This window comes from Talpa occidentalis, unplaced genomic scaffold, assembly GCF_014898055.3.
Source record: "Talpa occidentalis isolate TD23 unplaced genomic scaffold, MPIMG_talOcc4v2.1 talOcc4.10, whole genome shotgun sequence".
Classification (NCBI taxonomy): domain Eukaryota; kingdom Metazoa; phylum Chordata; class Mammalia; order Eulipotyphla; family Talpidae; genus Talpa; species Talpa occidentalis.
In genome coordinates, this window is record NW_023600993.1 from 51191210 (window position 1) to 51213687 (window position 22478).

A 22478-nucleotide genomic window follows, 5' to 3' on the forward strand; every position below is an offset into this window, starting at 1 on the left:
GTTTTGCTGATTAATCTCTATAGTGTTATTTTAAAAAACCTTTCTTTTGAAGTATTTAAAAACCTTTATTTAGCATCAGGTGGTTATTTCATAACAAAGCTTGTTAACTTTAATACAGCAATGAAAATAATTTATTGACAGCTACCTAAAGTTTCTTAGAGCAATACCTCAGATTGGGGTTGGAAGGGTAAATAAGATGAATGTACCAATTAAAGGGGCCAAACTCTTACTGTATAGTAGGTCTCCATACATATTTTAAGTACCCAGGTGCCTTGCAATTAAAACACATAGACTTCTTTTTGGTCGCCAGTTATAACACATATATGAGTGCAGCTTAATTTTGCTGGTGATACTTGCCACTTCCAAAAGTTCTGTCATTATGTAACAGTGGTGATTAAAATCTATATTTCTAGGGCATTTTGGTAAATTGCTAGATTTTATATTATTTTCAATTCAAACACATTCAAGTTAAACACTTTTCAACTCTAATGATATTGATTACATAAAATTGTAAAGGTCAATTCAGAGCAGTAAAATAAGCAAATAAAATACCTTTTCTTGTTTAATTCTTAGGTATTTTCAGATCAGAACTATCTATTCTGAATAATCACATATTTTTTCTTTTTGGAGGTGGGAAGTGGGGAAGTTAAAAAGAGTAGTATGAAGAAAAGTCATGTTATCAAGGCAGTCTTTACAAAATGATATAAACTTTCTACATTTGAGCACATAAAACATCATATGGGAAAATCTACATGATCCTCTGCCCATCATGTTTCCCACAGGTTGGTTGAACCTGAAGACTTGATTAGATTCTATTTAGATGATTTTTTTTTAAGTCTTCATCAATGTCACCTGCATTTTTCTATCAGTGGGTCTTCTGTTTTTGTGTAATGTTGGCATCTGTTGCTGCCCATTAGCCAAATCATTTAACGGATTAAGGGTTTCAATTGGATTACTTTCTAATTTTATCACTCTTTACTTATTAGCTAGAATATTTCTATAGTGAAAAATTGTCTCTCTAGTAAAGGGTTCCCAGTGGTACAATTCAGACAGGGAAGAGCAAATGCTTGATTCTTAACTTCTTCATCAGTTTTCAAAATAATGAGTTGGCACTTACAATGGAGATCAAAATATTCTTTCAAATATTTATAACAACATGCATTTTAATGTTTTATGTGTGTTTCAGTCCACTAAAGTCACTGTTCAAATTGTCCCATCTTGTCTAATGGTTTCTGATTCCTTTTTACATGACCTGAGTAGTCTTTGACATATTCCTTGCTACCTGGGATGGGAAATATGTTCATCTTGTATATTTACTACCTAAGACCTATGTGCAGCATCTTTTATTACTTTAGGTTCATTAAAAAATAAGCTATGATTTATATATGATAAAATATACATATTTTAAGTACTACAAAGTGATCAATTTTGATTAAACCCATACACCAATGTTATCCACACTCCAATTAAGATATAGAATATTTCCAGAAACTTTCCTCTGCCAATTACTCTCTACTCCCCATAAACAACCACTGTTCAAATTTCTGTTACTATAGTTTATTTTTTCCTGTTCTAGAACTTGATGTAAATTGAATTAGAGTACTTACTCTGGTATGGTGGCTGTATTCACTGATCAAAATTTTTGAGATTCATTTATGCTGTTGCATATATTTGCAATTCATTCAACATTTTTGAGGAGTAGTATTCCACTACATGAATATAATGCCATTTACCAAATTTCTTACAAATGGAAATCTGGGCTATTTCAAGTTTGGAGATATTATAAATAAATACGCTATGCCATTTTTTTTTTTTTATTTTTTTTTTTTTTATTAATTTTATTTTTATATTCCCCATACAATTGCAAACGCCCCATTCTGACCCCAATCCTTCCCCTCCCGCCCCCCACCCCCAAAAAGTGTCTCTGGTTCATAGTTTTTTTGTTGATTTTGATTTTCACTTTCTTATATTCATTTTCCTGGTCCCTTATTTAAGTTTTCTAGATTCCTGCTATGAGTGAGACCATCCGGTATTTTTTCTTTTTCTTTTTGGCTTATTTCGCTGAGCATGATCCCTTCCAGTGCCATCCATGTTGCTGCAAATTGCATGTGTTTATCTTTTTTGAATGCTGAGTAATATTCCATGGTATATATGTACCACATCTTCTTGATCCAGTCATCTATTTTTGGGCATTTGGGTTGTTTCCAAAGCTTAGCTATTGTAAACAGTGCTGCTATAAACATAGGAGTGCAGGTGCTCTTTGGAATTGATGTTTCTGTGTCCTTTGGGTAAATACCTAGGAGTGGAATTGCTGGATCATATGGAAGCTCTATGTTTAGTAGGTCCAGAAATCTCCACACAGCTCTCCATAGTGGTTGGACCAGTTTGCACTCCCACCAACAGTGCACAAGAGTTCCTTTTTCTCCACATCCTCGCCAACATTTGTTGTTGCTAGTTTTTTAATATGTGCCATTCTCACTGGTGTGAGATGGTATCTCATGGTAGTTTTGATTTGCATTTCCCTGATTACAAGTGATGTTGAACATTTTTTCATATGTCTGTTGGCCATTTGCATTTCCTCTTCAGAGAAGTTTCTTTTTAGCTCTTCTGCCCATTTTTTGACTGGATTATTTTCTTTGTTGTTGCTGAGTCTCATCAGCTCTTTGCAGATTTTTGTGATCAGTCCTTTATCATTAGTGTTGGGTGCAAAATGTTCTCCCAGTTGGTGGGGTTTCTCTTTGTTTTTGTTATTGTCTCTTTTGCTGTGCAGAAGCTCTTTAATTTGATGTAGTCCCAGCTGTTTATCTTTCTCTTCACTATCACTGCTTTGGGTGATGTGTCTGTAAAGATGTCTTTGATGTGCAAATCCCGTAGTGTTTCGCCTATATTTCCTTCTATGTATTTTATGGTTTCAGGTCTTATGTCTAGTTCTTTAATCCATTTTGAGTTGATTTTTGTGTATGGTGTGAGGTAGTGGTCAAGCTTCATTCTTTTGCATGTAGCGACCCAGTTTTCCCAGCACCATTTATTGAACAAACTTTCTTTGCTCCAATGCATAGTCTTTGCTCCTTTGTCAAAGATTAGTTGACCATAAATCTGTGGGTTTATTTCTGGATTTTCTATTCGATTCCATTGGTCTGTATGTCTGTTCTTGTTCCAATACCATGCAGTTTTGATGATTATGGCTTTGTAGTATAGTTTGAAGTCTGGGAGTGTGATGCCTCCATTTCCTTCTTTTTTTTTCAGTAGAGCTTTGGCTATTCGGGGTTTTTGGTGATTCCATATGAATTTCATCAATAATTGTTCTATTTCTTTGAAGAATGCCATTGAGATTTTGATTGGAATAGCATTGAATCTGTATATTGCTTTTGGTAGGATGGCCATTTTAATAATGTTTATTCTTCCAATCCATGAGCAGGGGATGTCTTTCCATTTCTTTGTGTCTTCTTCTATTTCTTTTAACAGTGTTTTATAGTTTTCTTTGTATAGGTCCTTTACCTCTTTTGTTAGATTTATTCCCAAATATTTGATTTTTTTTGTTTCGATAATAAAAGGGGTGGTTTTTTTGATTTCTTCTTCTTCAGATTTATTGTTTGTGTATAGGAAGGCTACTGACTTTTGCGTGTTGATTTTGTATCCTGCCACTTTACTGAATTGATTGATGAGTTGAATTAGTTTTTCTGTGGAGATTTTGGGGTTCTCTATGTATATTATCATATCATCTGCAAATAGTGATAGTTTGACTTCTTCTTTTCCTATTTGGATTCCTTGGATGTCTTTCTCTTGTCTTATTGCTCTGGCTAGGACTTCCAGTATTATATTGAAAAGCAGTGGTGAGAGTGGACATCCTTGTCTTGTTCCAGATCTTAATGGAATTGCTTTCAGCTTTTCACCATTGAGAATGATACTGGCTGTTGGCTTGTCATAGATGGCCTTTATGATGTTGAGGTATGTTCCTTGTATCCCAAGAATTTCAAGGGCTTTTATCATGAATGGGTGTTGCACTTTGTCGAAAGCTTTCTCAGCATCTATTGATATTATCATATGGTTTTTATATTTCTTTTTGTTGATGTGTTGGATAACGTTGATTGATTTTCGGATGTTAAACCATCCTTGTGCCCCTGGAATGAATCCAACTTGGTCGTGGTGAATTATCTTATGGATACATTGTTGGATTCTGATAGCTAAAATTTTATTGAGGATTTTTGCATCAGTGTTCATTAGGGAGATTGGCCTATAGTTTTCCTTTTTTGTGTTGTCCTTATTCGGTTTTGGTATTAGTGTAATATTGGCTTCATAGAACGTGTTTGGTATTGTCCCTTCCTTCTCAATTTTTTGGAAGAGTTTGTGAAGGATAGGCACTAATTCGTCTCTGAATGTTTGGTAGAATTCATTTGTAAATCCATCAGGTCCTGGGCTTTTGTTTTTGGGGAGGTTTTTAATTACCATTTCAATTTCGCTGCTTGTAATTGGTCTGTTTAGGTGTTCTATTTCTTCTTTATCTAGCTTTGGGTGATTGTAGAGTTGTAGGAATTTGTCCATCTCCTCTAGATTGTTGAACTTGTTTCCATATAACTGTTCATAGTAGTTACTGATTATTCTTTTGATTTCTGCTGTGTCCGTTGTGATTTCTCCTCTTTCATTTATGATTCTGTGTATTTGTGCTTTCTCCCTTTTTTCCTTTGTGAGCCTGGCTAGGGGTTTGTCTATTTTATTTATTTTTTCAAAGAACCAGCTCTTGGTTTCATTGATCTTTTGGATTGTTTTTTTAGTTTCAATTTCATTTATTTCTGCTTTGGTTTTTATTATTTCTTTTCTTCTACTGGTTCTGGGGTTTTTTTGTTGTTCTTTTTCTAGATCTTTGAGCTTCGAGATTAGGTTGTTTCTTTGAGTTCTTTCTTGTTTTTTGATGTGAGCTTCTATTGCTATATATTTTCCTCTTATTACTGCTTTTGCTGCATCCCATACATTTAGGATATTGGTGTCCTCCTTGTCATTCAATTCAAAGAATTTTTTAATTTCTTCTTTGATCTCCTCGTTAGTCCAGTGGTCTTCCAGTAGTGTGGCTTTTAATCTCCATGAGGTAGGATAGTTCCTTGCCTTCTTTTTATGATTTATTTCTAGTTTGATGCCTTCGTGGTCAGAAAAGATGGTTGGTATGATTTCAATCTTGGTGTATCTGTTGATGTTTGTCTTGTGCCCCAGTATGTGATCGATCCTGGAGAATGATCCGTGTGCGCTTGAGAAAAATGTGTACTCCGTTTTTTTTGGGTTTAGTGTTCTATAGATGTCTGTTAAGCCCAAATGCTCTAGGTCCTTATTTAGAGCTTTAGTTTCTTTACTTATTTTTTGTCTTGTTGATCTATCCATTGTTGATAGTGGTGTGTTGAAGTCTCCCACTACATATGTGTTTTCTCTGATGTCTGTTTTCAGAGAGGACAACAGTTGTCTGATATATTTTGGTGCTCTTTCGTTTGGTGAGTATATGTTAATGAGTGTTATTTCTTCTTGAAGTATTGTCCCCTTAATCATAATGTAGTGACCATTGGGGTCTCTTTTTATTTTTTTGAGTTTGAAGTCTGTTTTATCTGATATAAGTATAGCTGTTCCTGCTTTCTTTTTTGGCCCATTTGCTTGTAGGATTGTTTTCCATCCTTTGACTTTGAGCCTATTTTTATCTTTTGTAGCTAAATGTGTTTCCTGGAGACAGCAAAAGGTTGGGTTTTGTTTCTTAATCCAGGCTGCAACTCTGTGTCTTTTTATTGAAGAGTTTAGTCCATTTACATTTAGAGTTAATATTGATATGTTAGCATCTGTATTTGCCATTATGTTTGTCTTTCCTTTGATTTTATTTATTTATTCTTTTAATAACTTTTTTTTTTTTTGGTCTTCTTTCGTTGTTATTCGTCCCTCTGAGGTTCTGGCTTTAGGATTCCTTGTAGTATTTTTTGGAGTGGGGTTTAGTCGCAATGAAATTCCGGAGTTTCTCTTTGTCTGGGAAGGTCCATATTCTTTCTTCATGGAGGAAAGAGAGCTTTGCGGGATAGAGTATTCTTGGTTGGCATCTGTTTTCTTGGAGTCTGTTGACTATGTCCCTCCACTCTCTCCTTGCCCGTAGTGTTTCTTCAGAGAAGTCTGATGTCAGCCTGATTGGTTTTCCTTTGAATGTTATCTGTTTCTTCCCTCTTGTCAGCTTCATTATTTTTTCCTTGTCCTGGATTCTTGGGAGCTTTACTATTATGTGTCTTGCTGTGTTTTTCCTTTCGTCGTGGAAGTTTGGTGTTCTTCTTGCTTCTTGTATATCAATTTTCAGCTCCTTCTTCTCATTTGGGAAGTTCTCTTCAATTATATCCATGAATATTTTCTCTGTTCCTACATCTCTCTCCTCTCCTTCTGGAATTCCTATAACTCTTATATTTCCTTTCCTCATGGAGTCAGATAGTTCCCGAAGTCTTTCTTCATTCTTTTTCCTTCGTACTTCTCTTTCCTTTTCTGTTTGGTTCTTTTATTTCTGTGTCTTCAAGATTACTTATTCGTTCTTCCATTTCATCTATTCTGCTTTCATTGCTTTTCCCAGAGTTCTTTAGTTCCTCCATTAATTCTTTGATCTCCTGCATTTCTCTTACTTCCCTCTTTAGGGACTCAATTTCCTTCTTCTGATCTATCACTTTTTTAATCATGGCAATTTTAAATTCTCTTTCTGGAAGGCTCAGAAGTTCTTCCAAGTTGCTGTCGTTGCAATCTGGGGAGTGGTTTTCTTTTTGTGGTGTGCTTCTTTCCTGAGGAGTTTTTAGGTTGCGTGTGGTTCTTCTACTCCCTACTGTCTGTTTTCTAATTTGTCGTATGCGTTGGGACACTGTGTTGCTCGGACTGACTGACATCTTGGGTGAACTTCTCCGCTCCCCTCTGGCTCTTCCAGGAGCCATCTCTGTCTTCTGGGGGAGCTTTCTGCTGGTTTTAGGCAGTTTTTACTGAAGAAATGTCCCTGTTCTCAAATGGCGAAGCGGGATGCAGTCCCTGCGCCTCCGGTTTCAGGCACACTCTTCTGCGCACCCGGTCTGCCCCGGACGTGGGTGCCTGCTCCCTCTGTGGGCTCAGACTGCTGGTCGGAAGGGGCCTGGCGTGGAATAACTTCCCGGCTGGCCACTGGGTCCTCCAGAAACCTTCTGCCCTTTTCAAGCAGACTTAAGAAATGTCCTGTTTTATAGGGTGTTAGTGACTTTTTTTTTTCCTGGTCGCTAGGTGGCGCCAGAGATCTCTCCTATTGTCCTTGGGGGGCTGTTTTTCGCCTCCCCCCACCCCGTGGGACAGAGAACAGAGCGGGAATGGTAGGGTACACCTCAACAGCTTTGGGGTGCTGTGTCTGCCTTGTGCCCCACCGTCGTGGAGAAACCACGCCCCGAATTTTCGTGCCCCGGGTCTCAGTTCAAAGCCCTCAGGTCCAGGACGCGGGCTGTAGCCCAGTTCAGTGGCGCGGGAATGGCGCCTTTTGCACCCGGCTCCAGTGCCTGGGCGCCTGGTTCCTGCTTACTCAGGGAGGGACCTTCACCTCAGTGAGGACCTCCGTTACGCTATGCCATTTTTATACAAGTTGTGAGTGTGTGTGTGACATCTGCTTTCATTTCTTTAACTAAATATGGATAAGTTGAGCTAATAGATCATAGAGCTGATGTATATCTAATTTTTTGAGAAACTGTTAAGTAGTCTACCTAAGGCTAAACATGTCCCACCAGTAATGTATGAGAAGTATTTTCCAACATTTGATATTATCGATTCTCTTAATTTGGTCACTCTAGTGACTGTATGGTAGTTGAAGCATCTGTGCTTAAGTGACTTTTTTTTTTTTCTTGCACGAGCACAAGTCTGCATGGTAACTGTAAATTAATAGCTAACATTTATATAGTACTTCATATATAATAGATCCTAGTCCCACATTTTATAAATACATAAGAGTACCTTTGAGGTAGGAACTATTATTATTGTCTTCATTTTACAGATAAGAAAGTTGAGGCACAGAGAGAACAAGTAACTTACGTGAAGCCACATAGCTAAGAAGCAGCAGATGCAGCATCTGAGCCTAGACAGTTTGGTTCTAGGCTTCAGGCTCCTGACTTGTGTGCTCTTCTGCCTCTTGTAACTAGAATTCCTTTCCTTTTTCTAATGTTTTGTTGAGATGCTGGCAAACATTTCTGGTCAAGACTACTTTTATATTAATTTTAAAAACCTAGTACCCTTTAATGTGAAGCACATTTTTGAGTTTTCATCTATTCATCTTACTCTGAACTTGAACACTTTCCTTTTATCAGCCCTCCTTCAGTTCTTTTTCCATTCTTTCCTTAAAAGTTTCTCATTTTGAACACATTTTTGACTGGACAACTCTTCCAGGAGTCCTACTCTTCAAATCCTGAGTATATATTATATCAGAATACCTTCTACAGTAAGTAACTAACAGAAGTGCAGATGCCCTTTTAAATTAATGTTTCTGTGTCCTTTGGGTAAACATCTAGGAGTGGAATTGCTGGATCATATGGAAGCTCTATCTTTAGTAGGTTGAGGAATCTCCACACAGCTCTCCATAGTGGTTGGACCAGTTTGCACTCCCACCAACAGTGCAGGAGAGTTCCTTTTTCTCCACATCCTCGCCAACATTTGTTGTTGCTAGTTTTTTTTAATATGTGCCATTCTCACTGGTGTGAGATGGTATCTCATGGTAGTTTTGATTTGCATTTCCCTGATTGCAAGTAATGTTGAACATTTTTTCATATGCCTATTGGCCATTTTCATTTCCTCTTTGGAGAAGTTTCTTTTTAGTTCTTCTGCCCATTTTTTGACTGGATTATTTGCTTTGTTTTGCCAGAAAGAAAAAGAAAAATACCAGATGGTCTCACTCATAGCAGGAATTTAGAAAACCTAAATAAGGGGCCAGGAAAAAGACTAGCAAGGAGGGTGGGAATTGTATGGGGTCTATAACCAAGATGAAAATGCATACATTTTGCAAAAATGAAAAATGATGTAAAAATATATAATATAAAAAATATGGAAATCTATTCAAAGGAGTTCCTTATTAAAGGGGAAAAAAGTAACAAACAGAAAAGAAAAAAATTTTATAATATGCATCTCAATATCTAGAGGCAGGGTAGTATCAAAGTTAGCAAGGTCTTCAGATTAGTAATGCCATCAAAGCCTTAGATTCCCTCTATTTTTCTACTAGGCATATTCTCCTCAATATATTTCCCCTCATGGTTGAAACATAGCTGTGATTCTCCCAGACACCACATTCCTATTTCAAAGAAAGGCCATCTTTTTCTTCTAGGTCTCTTTTTTTTAAAGAGAACCTTTCAAGAAACACATCAATAAATTGCCCACCATCATCCAGAGTTGGGATACATGCTTACCCTAATCATTGGCAAGAGGAATAAGACCATTTTGCTTAGTTTTAATCACAGTATCTCAGCCATTGTGTGGCAATAAGGGGCAACACATGTCCTGAGCTATTGATTCTCTCAAACTTTAAGACAGTTAGAGACCCTACAATGGTCACCTCAAGCCCTGAATAGCTTCATCTATTTTTACCCTGCGTACCATACAAACATTATCATCTTGTATGCACTCTATGACGAGAACAAAATGTTGGAAGCACTGGTTTAAACACCAACAAGGATATCAAGGTGTATGGGGAGTGATATAGATCCCTGAACAAAGTCAGAATATTCAGGATGGAAAAAAGAAGAAAAATGGCTCTTGGAAGCAGACTTAGAATGAACAGGAAGCAAGAGAAACCACAGGGAAGGAAAAGCAGTCATCACCGTGCCATACCACTGTCTTGTATATGTCACATCTCCGTGGTTGCCTTGATAGTGGTGACCTCCTGATATTCCCTCCACTAGCTCAAAACTCCAGAATGCAAGAGCATTCAGGTATCTAACTGATCAGGTGGAGGCCCTGAAGCTGCTTCCTGATTGAACTGGGGAACAGACAGAAGATTCTGGCCTTGGCAGGAAGCCTGCTCTGTGACCTCCTTTTGCATTTGCCTTGGGTGAGTGCCTCCAGAAAGGAGACCGAACACTGCCCCCCCTCCAAATTACCTATGAGCTAGATTGACCCTGGAGAAAGTCTATACACAAACAAACATGCAGGTTAAGTCAATCCATCCTCACCCTCGGGGTGCTATCTCTCAAATAACCATGACATTAATGGGACTAGAAGTTTCAATCATCTTTCACAAAATCAGTTCTGGTGCCTCCCCAAATAAGACAAATGAGGTTTTCCCAGTCGCTTGTGGCTATAAAATCTCATCGAGACAATTCAACTCTGCCTAAATTATATTTAAGTCAATAAATATAGATTTAGAGGGCCAAAGGAGCTTAAAGGCCTTGGGCATCTAAGATGAAAAAGACAAAATAAACATGTATCCTTCTGTTCTCTTGCCCAAAGCTTGTTTTTAAAATATATATATATATATATATAAAATATATATTAGTGCATTTACAGAAGAGATTAAGTAGAATTGCTGAAATTCACTAAATAGTAAATAGGAAATCCACAGTATGAAACAAAGCAACATAGAAAATGTAAAAGCAAACAATTATTTTGAAGCTGTTATCTCTGAATCTTAAGAATTGATTGCGTGACAGAGTGGCTATATGAATATCTATCTTTATATTTGGATTTTAAACAGCAATGCTCTACATAAGCTTAACTATACAAGGAAAATTCATATAATTTTGAGATGACAAACATTTTCTAAGAGATGAAATTTGCTCTCAAGTTTGACTTTCAAATACACTAACCATTTTATGCTGTGATAAAATGCAGAATCTGCTTCCCCTGACCTTCTCAGGCAAGAATAACTCCAGAGTTCCAAGCATCATGGCCCTTAAGAAACTTAGGAAAACTGGACAGCTCTGGTAGTAAATGAAATAACATTAACCATAAATTTTTGGTATAAATCAAAAGTTGTTGGCTAGAATGTAGAAACAAAGGATTCTTATTCACTCAGTAGAAGCATAAATTTTTTGAAATCTAAATTCATTCCAAATAAGGTATTTATCTTACAGAAATTCTCCCATAAACATTTTACTCATAAGGAGGCTTGCTGCAGCATTGTCTTAGTAAAAATTGTAACCAACTAAAATGTTCATTGATGGGGGGGGGCTGGTGAAATTAATTATGGTACATTTACACCATTGAGTACATAACAAAAATTATGAAAAATAATCAGATGGATTACTAAGATATGTTAACAAGTAAATTAATACATTTCAAAATAAAATGTATAGGATATATAGGCTGTCCTCACCTCTGTGAAAGTATAGATTACTGTAGTATAACATGTCTATATAATGTAATGTAATATAGTATCTATGTCACTTTATGTTTAGAAAATATCTGGGCAATATATATCACTGACAACAACCATTGAAGAACTCTCACTCACTGAGTCATGCATTTCTGTAACATTTACATTTCTGGACTTTAAGTTACTTTGATATTAAAACAAAATTTTATGGTTTTCAAATGAGCATTAATATTACACTTGATTCAATAGTAACCACATCAGTAATAATTAATGGCAATTATTAAATTGATGCTTTAGATAAATACTTTGGTAAACACTACTACAAGTTGGGTGCTAGACCACAGATTAAATTAGACAGGTCCCTTTTCTCCAGAAATATGCTGTACTCAGTAGCCTGGATTAAATGTTTTGAATAAAAGTTTTACAAAATTACAAAAATTATATATATATTTGCTATAAAAATTTAATTCAGAATTATGAAGGTGAAAGAACTAGAGAATTTTCCCCACTTATAATTTCCAGGGGTAAAAAGGAGTGGCTTAGTATATGCGTTTTCCACTCTATTCTTCCAGGTACACATGTACACATTTCTTATATATGTTTATATGTATTAATATGTATATACACACACATGTATCCTATATATTCTTCTGTCCTTTGTTTTTATTTTTACAGAAATATACATCACTGACAATTTTCTGGGCTGTGATACATAGCTCTAATTCACTCTTTCTACTGATCTTATAGAACTGCATTTTCCACCCTATTCTTCCAGGTACACATGTACACATTTCTTATATATGTTTATATGTATTAATATGTATATATACACACGTATCCTATATATTGTTCTGTCCTTTGTTTTTATTTTTACAGAAATATACATCACTGACAATTTTCTGGGCTGTGATACATAGCTCTAACTCACTCTTTCTACTGATCTTATAGAATTCCACGTTATGGACTATCTTTTAATCAATCGTTTGCTATTCATGTCTCCACTGGTTTGCTATTTCAATTAAGGAAGCAATGAAAATTCTTACACATATATCAGGTGAGAATGTCTTTGGATGCTTTCCTGAAATGAAAATGTTTGGTCGGGCCTCCCCAGTTGGGCAGCGGTTGAGCACTGGGCTGCGCAGCTGCCCGAAGCCTCTGCAGTGCCGGTTCAATCCCCGGCTTCCGGGCGAGGGTCTCACATGGCACGCAGACCTCTCCTGCCGCCCACTGCTCCCCTCAGCAGTGTACTTCGTCAGTCTGCCTGTTCTGTTCCCCGCTCTGGCTCTGGTGAATTCTCTCACCCTCCCGCACTTCTGACTGTACCCAGTGCTTGTATAAATAAATAAATAAAATCTAAAAAAAAAAAAAATTAAAATAAAGAAAAGAAAATGTTCGGTCACATATCTTTTATTTTATTGGGATTGACACAATTAAACTGTCTTGTAAAAAGGTTGGAGCAACTTACCAGATCAATCATAGTTTAATTTTTCTACTTCAAAATATCCACCTCCTGTTATTCTTATTTTAGATAACTTCATATAGCAGGAAGAGAACATCCCATTTTTAGGATGCATTTTTTTTTTCTTTTTTGCCAACTTTAGTAGACAGGTCCTTTATCTTAAATTACTATTTATTGAGCACCAGTTTAAGCAGTCACCTGACATTCTCTTACTTAAATGCAAGAACAATATAATGAGATGTTATGTTTCCATTTTATAGATGGGGAAACTGAGGCTCAAAGGGTTAGACCTTATGCTCTTGGTTACACAGTCTAGTATGGCAGGAAGCATAGGATAGAAACGCACATCCACCTGACTCCTTAGCTTCCAAGGGAAATGTGCAAACCACTCAAAAAAAGTGAAAAAAGCTGTTCATCTCATCACGTCTATTAAGACTGACTGATGTCATTAAATATCTGTAAGAAGCAAATGAAGCTGCTCTGACTGAGAACAGCAGTGTTTCCCAGACTGTGTCGTCTTTCTGTTGCCTCAGGTCCCTCAAGCCTGTAACCACCCCTCGCCTCCTTCTTGGACAGAGATCTGCTGGGGAAGGAGGGTGGGTAAGAGCCACTTATGAGAATTCACTCTACTATTCTCTACTTCATGCTCAGACCTCCCCTCACCCCATGTGGCAGCCTGGACATGATTGATGCCCATTTCACTGATGACTGAGCCAAGCCAAGCCTGCAGAGATCATGGGGCCTTCAGCGTATAAGCTGTTCTCTGGTTTTCTGTTTTCTTCCATTTAAGGCAAGGAAACAGATGTAGTTCATTTGCTGAACTTCATCAAAATTTATAGCAACTTCCTAAAGAATGTAATTCATTATGAAACCTAATTATATAATTGGTAACGACTCTTTATTTCACGGTCATAATATAATTATTGAAGTGATGTTGGAGATTGTTTGCTGACCATGTTGGCTCTGGTTTTAGTTTCTGGTTAAAAAACTCAGATACAGTCATATATATGTACATATATACATACACACATATATATATATGTATTTGCATACTTTTGTATATATGTACACTTACACATATTATTTATACACTTAAACACGTGTTATTTAGTTCAGAGATAATACATCATACTCCTACCCTCTCCTCAAAAAAAAAAAAGCCAAGAGAAAGAAGTAGAAAGAACATAATGAAATTTGATTTAAATAAAACAATATACACCATAGTGGTATGGCAAGTTTTTGCTATATTTGTAACCTAATGTAATGCATGAACCTGAAAAAAAAATTAAATCGATGCAACTCAGTAGTGAATAAAGGGTACTGTTCAAACTTTGGCACTAACATCTCAAAAATTTGAAACTCAGAGTTGGCTTCTGAAGTTTATTAACGGAAAAACACATTCACTAAAAAAAACTCATTTCCAAAAAGAATTTGAAAGCAAAATCTTATGAGCTCGGCTGGAACTATATCTGGCACCAATACACAGAAAAGATTATTATACACAAATCTTAAGAACCCCTTAAATTTAAATATAAGTTGAATTAAGATTCTTCATATCCTGACCACATTGTTTCAAACTTAGAAAATTAATTTCACTTACAAATTGGTATTAGACTATTAAAAGTAACTTGCTTTGTCTTTAGGAAATATTTGGAAAATACCTGGTATTACTTTTTGCTCTAGAGATTGTGATTCTGTCATTACTTGAGGTTGATAATTAGACACAATAACCACCTCCCATAACTCAAAGGGTCAAATTCTCTTTATATTGTCTATGTTTGCAGAATTTTAAAATGCTTGGATACTCAAAGAGTTGGGGAAAGTAAGTTTTTAATTAAACACTAATGAAGACTAGGAAAAAATGTTGGTATTTTCCTCTCTTGCAAGAATCAAGGCAAATCCAAAGGATCTTTCCATCTTAGTGGATGGAATGGCTTGCAACAGGATCAGAATGATAAACGACCTCCACAAAATGCCAAAAACAGAAAGCAAAAGATCTAAACATCTGTCAGCATTGGTTGGGCAAAAGAGGGCACTTTCCAGAGCCTAACCACAGGGCTGGGCACAGGAAACAGTGATCACTTGACAGTTGGAGCTGAGAAGAACTGCTGAAACCGCCAACTTCCCCACCCAGAGCTGGACACAGGCAGGCAGGCAGGAACTTGCTCTTGGCTGTACACCAGAGCTGGCGTCCTTGAGTGAGCCCATTTCATGGAGGCTCTAGGAAATAACCTGCTCTGCTAGGTAAACTGCAACTTAGCTAGTGAAATAGGCTTCAGAGAACACACAGGGTTCCAAATCAGCTTACTCTGGCTTGCGGTTATTTGTCATAATGAAAGAGAATAAACATGAACATTTAAACATGCATGGCTTTTCCAAAACTTCATATTATAGAATGCAAACATGCCCTTAGGAGACAGTCCTCGTCCTGCTTCCTCCTCCTCCAACTTTGTAAGTGTCTTTCTCTGCTACTCACTGCCATGATTCCAGTCCAAGTCCTCATCAACTTTTAGCTGGACACCAAAAACCTCCTAGCTCCTCTGACCCCACCCCAACCATTTCTCCCAAAGTGGCCAGAGCTGATTCCTTTGTTCATTTAGTCAACTAATGTTTCCAAAGGACATATTTGATTGCAGCTTCTGAGGCTACCACAGTGAGCAAAGCAAAGTTCCTGCATGCCTAAACCTAATATTCTGGTCAGGAGACACAAGCACATGAATAAACAAATTGCTGACCTCAGATAGTGATAAAGTTACAGAGCAAAATAAAGAAAGGTAAGAGAATGGTCAGGTGTGGCCTCTCTGGTTGGGTGACCTTTGAAGAAAGACCTGCTATAAGTGAGGAGGAAGCAGGCATGGACATCTGGGAGATGAGGTTCCAGGCAGAGGACACTCCCAAGACAAAGCCTCTGAAGCTGGAATGTGCCTGGTAGGTTAAAAGCACAGCAAGGAGGCTAATGTTGCTGGGAAGAGTTAGGGAGGGAAAAATTCGGGGGTAAAGCAAAGAGTGTTTGTTAGCTGTGGGTTAGGGCCATGGAAGGGTGGAGGAACACAGAGGTTCCAATCACTCAGGGCTCTGCAGGTATGGTAAGGCTGCTTTTTCTCAGAGCTGGGAAGTCTTTAGAGGGTTCTGAATAGGAGAATGACATGATCTGACTTACTTTTTTTTTTTTTAAAGATTTATTTATTTATGCATACAAGAGCTAGGGTACAGGCCAGAGGTGTGGGAGGTGAGAGGATTCACCAGAGACAGAGTGGGGAACAGAACAGGTGGACTGACTGAAATACACTGCTGAGGGGAGCAGTGAGCGAGACAGGAGAGGTCTGCTGTGCCATGTGGGTTTCTTCCTGGCCTGCCGGGGATTAAACTCGTGCTGCAGTGGCAGCAGACAGGTTCATAGGTTGCGTCTTAACCCCTTGCGCCACCAGGGAGGCCTGATCTGACTTACTTTTAACAAAATCACTCTGGAGGCTGTTGAAAATAGACTGTAGGGGGAAGTGGCATTAGCCATTCAGTCTCAAATTGCTTATTAATTCCTGCTATGGCAACAGAGTTTGGGAAAGTTTGAGGAAAAGAACTCTGCAAATGCAAATGTCGAAAGGAAGAGGCTAAGTGGTTTTCAGACTAATTCCATTTGATTTAAAGGCTGAGTAAATGAGATTTAGATTTAGACAAATTTGAGCTCATAGACAATCTCTGCTCCTAGACAAGGTTATTTAACAGATGTAAACAATTTTCACATCTGCTGAATGGGCTTCATAATACCTATTTCAGGTCATTGTTAGAATTAAACGAAATGGTAGATATAAAGTGCTTTGCACTACAATGACAAGTAGGAAATGTTTATTAAATAGAAGTAACCATACATAACACTTTTTTAAATTCTTTCCAACAGCCCTAGAAGGCAAGCACTATTATCATCCCTATCTCACACACATGAGGCACCTAGAGCTAGTTGCCCATGTCACACAGCTATTAAATGTGGGTGTTTGGGCATAAATCCTCATCAGTTTGCATTTAAACAACTAAATAGTTGTGGCATCTTTTCTTTCTTAGACTAAATCAAGAAGACAGCCACGTTACGATGTCACAGTCTGAAACCACATGGATAGTATTTCTACGTAGTCATCAGTGGGTCCCTTTCCTAATGTCACCTTAAACTATAATTCCTATTCAGGGGTTGGGAGAAGGAAAGAGTCACAGCTTCTGTGGACTTTCGAAGGTCTGAAGGTTACCCATATCCATAAGAAATGAGTAACTGTACATATGAAGATAATTATTTCTTCAGGTATCCATCCATTTATTCATCAGACCAACTGTCCGTTTGTCTGTCCATCTATCCAACCATCCATCCACCCACCCATCCATCCACCCACCCATCCACATATACATCTAACACTGTTTTCAACACATTTAGGTTTCAATGCATTGAATTTTTTTAACAGTCTCAGCAGAATAACTCTTTTAGGGGAGGTACTATTTCTCTATATTTTATAGCAGAAAAAATTCACATAACTAAACAAACTCATTAAGCTTACCCAGCTAACAATAGGTGTGTTAGGGTTTGTATTCAGGCAGTTTGAATTTATAGGTTTTACTGTTAAGGATCAGGTGATGTTTCCACCTCATGTTTGCCGAGTGAAACAATAACTGAATAAAAAAGATTTTATCTTTATGTACTATTTACTTTCTAATAAATAAAGTGCAATTCAGTGGCAAGGGACTAAGTGCTAGAGTCAGCTAGGGCTCTGCTCAAATTCTAACACCATGACTTCTTAGTTAATAAGTACCGAAAACCAATAAAGTAGGGTTCACGATATCATCTTGAAGAGTTGTTATAAGGATAAAAATAGGGACAACATCTAAAAGAGCTAAAAATCTAGTATTTCTCCTTTTCAGTATATACTCTAGCAAACTCTTGCTCATAAGCCCAAGAGTAAGTATAAAAATTTTTATGTGGCATATTAAGATACTGAAAATTTGGAAAAAAACAAACGTTTATCAACAGAAATTGATATATTCATGCAATGGGACACAGGGATTAAAATGAATTTACAGATAAATCCCAAAAGCTTGATGAGAAAAAAATAAGGCAGCAGAATGACACATCCTTATATAAATTTTACAAACACACAAAAATTATTTAGTGTGTGTAGATACAAGCATATATGACAAAATCATGAAAACATGCTTGGAATGAGAAATACCTTCTTTAGGGTTGGGTTGTATTTTAGGGAGAGGTGCAGAGGTCAGGAGAAGAAGTGGTTTCAGCTGATTCTATAAATTTTATTATATCAACAAAAAGTATCTGCAGGAAACATGGCCAAATACTAAGCTGTCTTAAAACAGTGGCACATACATGGATTATTACTTTTATTATCTTTCCTATTTTTGCATATTGACATAATCCCCAAAAGTTTTCTTTAAAGCAGTTAATGCACCCAAAGTACCAAGTACAAGGCCTAGCATTCAGCAGCTGCTCAATAATTAGTAGCTATTAGTTAAATGAAGACAGTGAGACTATATAAAAACAGTAGCTAAGAGAAAACAGTTATTTAAGCAACAAGCTTTGCCCAAACACAAAATTCAAGAGACTAAAAATGATTAGGACATTAAGAGAAAACGGTACTATTTAAATTACTATACTTGCCAGCCTCTTTCAAAACAAGAGTTTATTTCAAGTCGACTAGAATGTATATCTGTAATGCATGTACACCCCTACATACATACATGTAACTACATATGGATGTCTATTTAATTTTTTTCATAAGAGCTTAATTTCTGCCTCCTTTCCATGTTATAAGTCATCTAGTCTTATTTATAAAATTTAGAACCATCGATCATATTCCCCATTTCGATTGTTTACATTTTTCCAAAACAACCAAATTGGATATCACAAATGTAAAGTTCAGAATAAACATATATTGGGAATGAACAGAAAGTTATTTTATGTTGCAACTCCAACAAGAAAAGATGCAATGAGAAAAGCAAATACCAATTTGAAGATGTATTTTAGGTATTTTTCAAAGTGTGCAATAAAAGTTCAAAAAACTTTTCATTAAATTAAATAATACAGTCCTTTACAAGTCTATTTATGTCAAGTGGTGAGCTAAAATATTAAGAGAGCTTTCTTCCTCAGTTTTGGGGTATCTTAACATCTTCCTTTCCTGCCATCAAATCCCAGTCTTGGGTTACCAAGAGAGGTGGAAGAATAATTTTCTCAGTGATAAGTGGACTCATATTTCATCTGTCAGACAAGTTTTCCCTCCTTTCTCCTAGTAGTTATCTCCATGTCTTCTAACCTCTGTGGACAGAATGTGGGCTCCAGTCAGGAGACTGCCCTGATAGGTTGTGTGTTAAAGCTAGAATTTCTACACCCTTCATATCAAGGCAATCCTCACTCTCTACTACCTCCTTCCTGCCAGCCTGGCCTTACTGCAAGCTTTGCTCCTGGCACCTGTTGGGCAGGCATTTGTAGTAGAGGCTGTGATGTGCTGCCCAGATTTATTCTTTAAGCTGTGGGGAGTGTTGTGAGCTGACAGCTCTCAGCTCTTCTGGGATTTGTTCCCCCTTAAAGAGAGATGACTACGCCAAGGTCACAACAGCTTCTCAAGGACAGCCCACTTCCAATGATGGGTAGAAGAAGGTGGGGTAGAAGACTGGCACTGTTGTTATGATTGGGATAACTCTTGATTTCAGAGCGTTTTATGAGGTTACCTGAGGCCCTTGTTGAACCTGAATTGTAGCCTAATTTCTCTCTCTGTTCAATTCTCCTTCTTTCTGTCCCCTCCTGTAGATGTTGATTCTCATTGCACTCTAATTTCCTGCTTGTTCTTCCCTGTTTCAGAGTTGGCTTCCTATGGAATCAAATCTGCTTCAGCATTCCTACTATTCCTTGGTAAGACTGCTTTTTCAGTCTCCTGTGGTTGAGTGGATCACATGATGAGCTCTGACCAATGACTTGTGAGAAGTACCATCAGCCACTTAGAGGTCAAGGACTTAATTGCCAGTTCAAAGAGCTCTTTACTCTCTATCATGACAACTGGTAATGTTCAGGAACATTCTGTGAGCTTCAGGGCTCACAGCCAACTTGTGATTGAACAAATAGTGTGAACCAAAAATAAACCTTTATTGCTATTTTTTGTTACTGTTTTTAATTGAGGAAACATTGGTTTACAACACTCTCTATGATTTAGAAGAATAGGATCACATTTCAGATATATGTTACTACACCATACCTAGCACCAAAGCATCAATAATCTTCTAACATAGACCGTTGGCCGACCCACCCGCACCCCGACCCTTTGTTCCTCTCCCATCTTTCCCCCTCTAGTAGCCTCAATTCTTCAGTTATATTTCACAGGTTTTGATTTGCTTTAAGCCACTAGGATCCTGAGCTATTGGTTGCCACAGCAAAACCCATCCTATCCTGACTAATACAGCTTTATCATGGCAATACTTCCTATCTTCCTTTCTCTTCCTGCCTCCTTTATGCCACCCACTTTCTAATCTGTCAGCCTCACTGCTACCAGCGATAGTTCTCAACCTCTGCTCCCTCCCCAAGTTCTGAAGACAAGCATCAAAATGCTAATCTTAAAGTACAAGATCATTTAAGTTCAGTTCTTATTCTCATTTTAAGTCTGTCTCTGTCTTTCCTTGGCAGTCTTAAAAAACCTCTTTATGACCCACCCTGAAAAAAGCCATGTTTTCCCAAACCTAAAATCCCCTCTGCCTTTCTTTACTTACTTAACTCTTACTTGTCCTCAAATCTCCACTTGAGAATCACCTCCCCAAGAAGCATCCTTGGCTGCCTTTTTCCCCCTTTCTGCTTTGTCCCTGTCTGATTCCGTTACACAACTACAGCAAAGCCCTTCCACAGAGTGTGAGCTCTTTAACTGTCTCCATTACTTGACATCTCCATTTCTTGAGATCAGGAAAACTATAAGTTTTGACTTTGTGTTTCTAACACCATGGCATAGTAACTGGGACATGGGAAGCACTTGATAATTATCCATATTTTAAAGGTATGACTAAATGGGGAAATGAATGAATTGATTGATGGCTTCAATAATTATCTTCTTTAATGAAGGTAACTGAAAACTAATCTGGAGTATTTGTTTATTCACTTCCTAGGGATCAGGTTTTTGATGAGAAAATTCTTACATATTCTTTCAAGACCTGTTTTTCTACGACTAAATTCAGGACTTTTCTTCCTCTATCACTCTTTACCCAATATGTTGCCTATTTCCAGTCCAAGAATTGACAAACTTTATCTCTAAAGGACAGGAGAGTAAATATTTTCAGCCTTGTGGGCAATACAGTGTTTGTATAAACTACTCAACTCCAAGTAGTGGCATCATAGCTACTCAATCCTGCCATTGTACTGTGAAAGCAGCCACAGACTACATAGAAATGAATGAGCAAGGCTTTGTAACAATAAAATTTTATTTACGAAAACAAGAGGCCGGCCACTTTTCTCTGCTGGTGGTAGTATACCAACCTCGCATCTAGTCTATGTAATGCTGAGAACTGTGGATAGGGAAGGGTCCAGGGAAGCAAAGTACATGTACACACAGATCACTGAATATTCAATGGTCTTTCCCAATCAATGATCTTTCCCAACCAATGCGGTGGGATGCAAAGTTCAGGTGTTAACAATTTATGAATCATCAATGTTTTGGATGTAGAGAGATTACATCCTTAGATGCCCCAGTGCAGCCTGCTCAAGGCCTCTAGATTTGTGCATAGGCTTAAAGAAAATGTGGGTCTACAATGTGGAACACAGGCACAGACCCCCAAGGTTCATCTTACATTATGGGAAATTGCTATGAGAAATTTCAGTCTCTCTTACTGAAAATTATTGCAGAAAAGATGGGAATCCTGTTTCCAGAGACTTTGTCTCAGTTATAAATTCAATAGCAATACTCTTAGCTACCCTTTATCAAGGACCTTCTCTGGATTTGGTGTTAAGTATGTTACATAATCAAGAGCTAACATTTATTGAACTTGTGCTGGGCAGGGCACTCAGTGTTAAACACATTATCAAATGATTTTCTCACCATATCTCATATCACAGGTACTACAGTTCTCTGTTCTTACCCAGAAGGAAATGAGGTTCATCGTGGGAGAGCAATTTACTCAAGTTCAAAGTTTGCTCAAGTTTGAGGCCTCTGTTCTGTTCCGTTCTGTTCTGTTCTGTGCACACTCCCCCTCAGTGCCACCTGCTTGCCTCTTAGATGCTGCCCCAGCCTCTCATGGTCACTTAAACATCCCACATTATGCTCAAGTTATATCCTGCTGGAGCAATGGTTATTTAGGGTTTGCAAGAAATTCTACCTTTGAGACATTGGGAAGGAGGAAAACCTAATCCCAAGTAAAAAAACGAAAGACCGTGTTAGAACATGCTACATTTAATAAAACGAAAAAGGTGCCCCTCTTTTCTCAACAATACTCTCCCATTATTTTCCACTTTGACTATTTGTTAAGCCTAATTAATTGCTGTAGCAAAACCCATCCAGGCAAGGTATAAGCAGAATTGATGTATAGCAGACAAGTCAGCTCTTAGTGTTTAGCCCAAGTTTGAAGGTGAATGTCCCATGCCGGCAACTTTAATCTAATTTAAAACTTCACTTATAAAGTAAGTCCTTGTTAAAAGGCAGCCTCAGCCTACTTTTTATTTTGTTGTATTACTACAGAAATGCCTATGGCTTGAACCTTAAT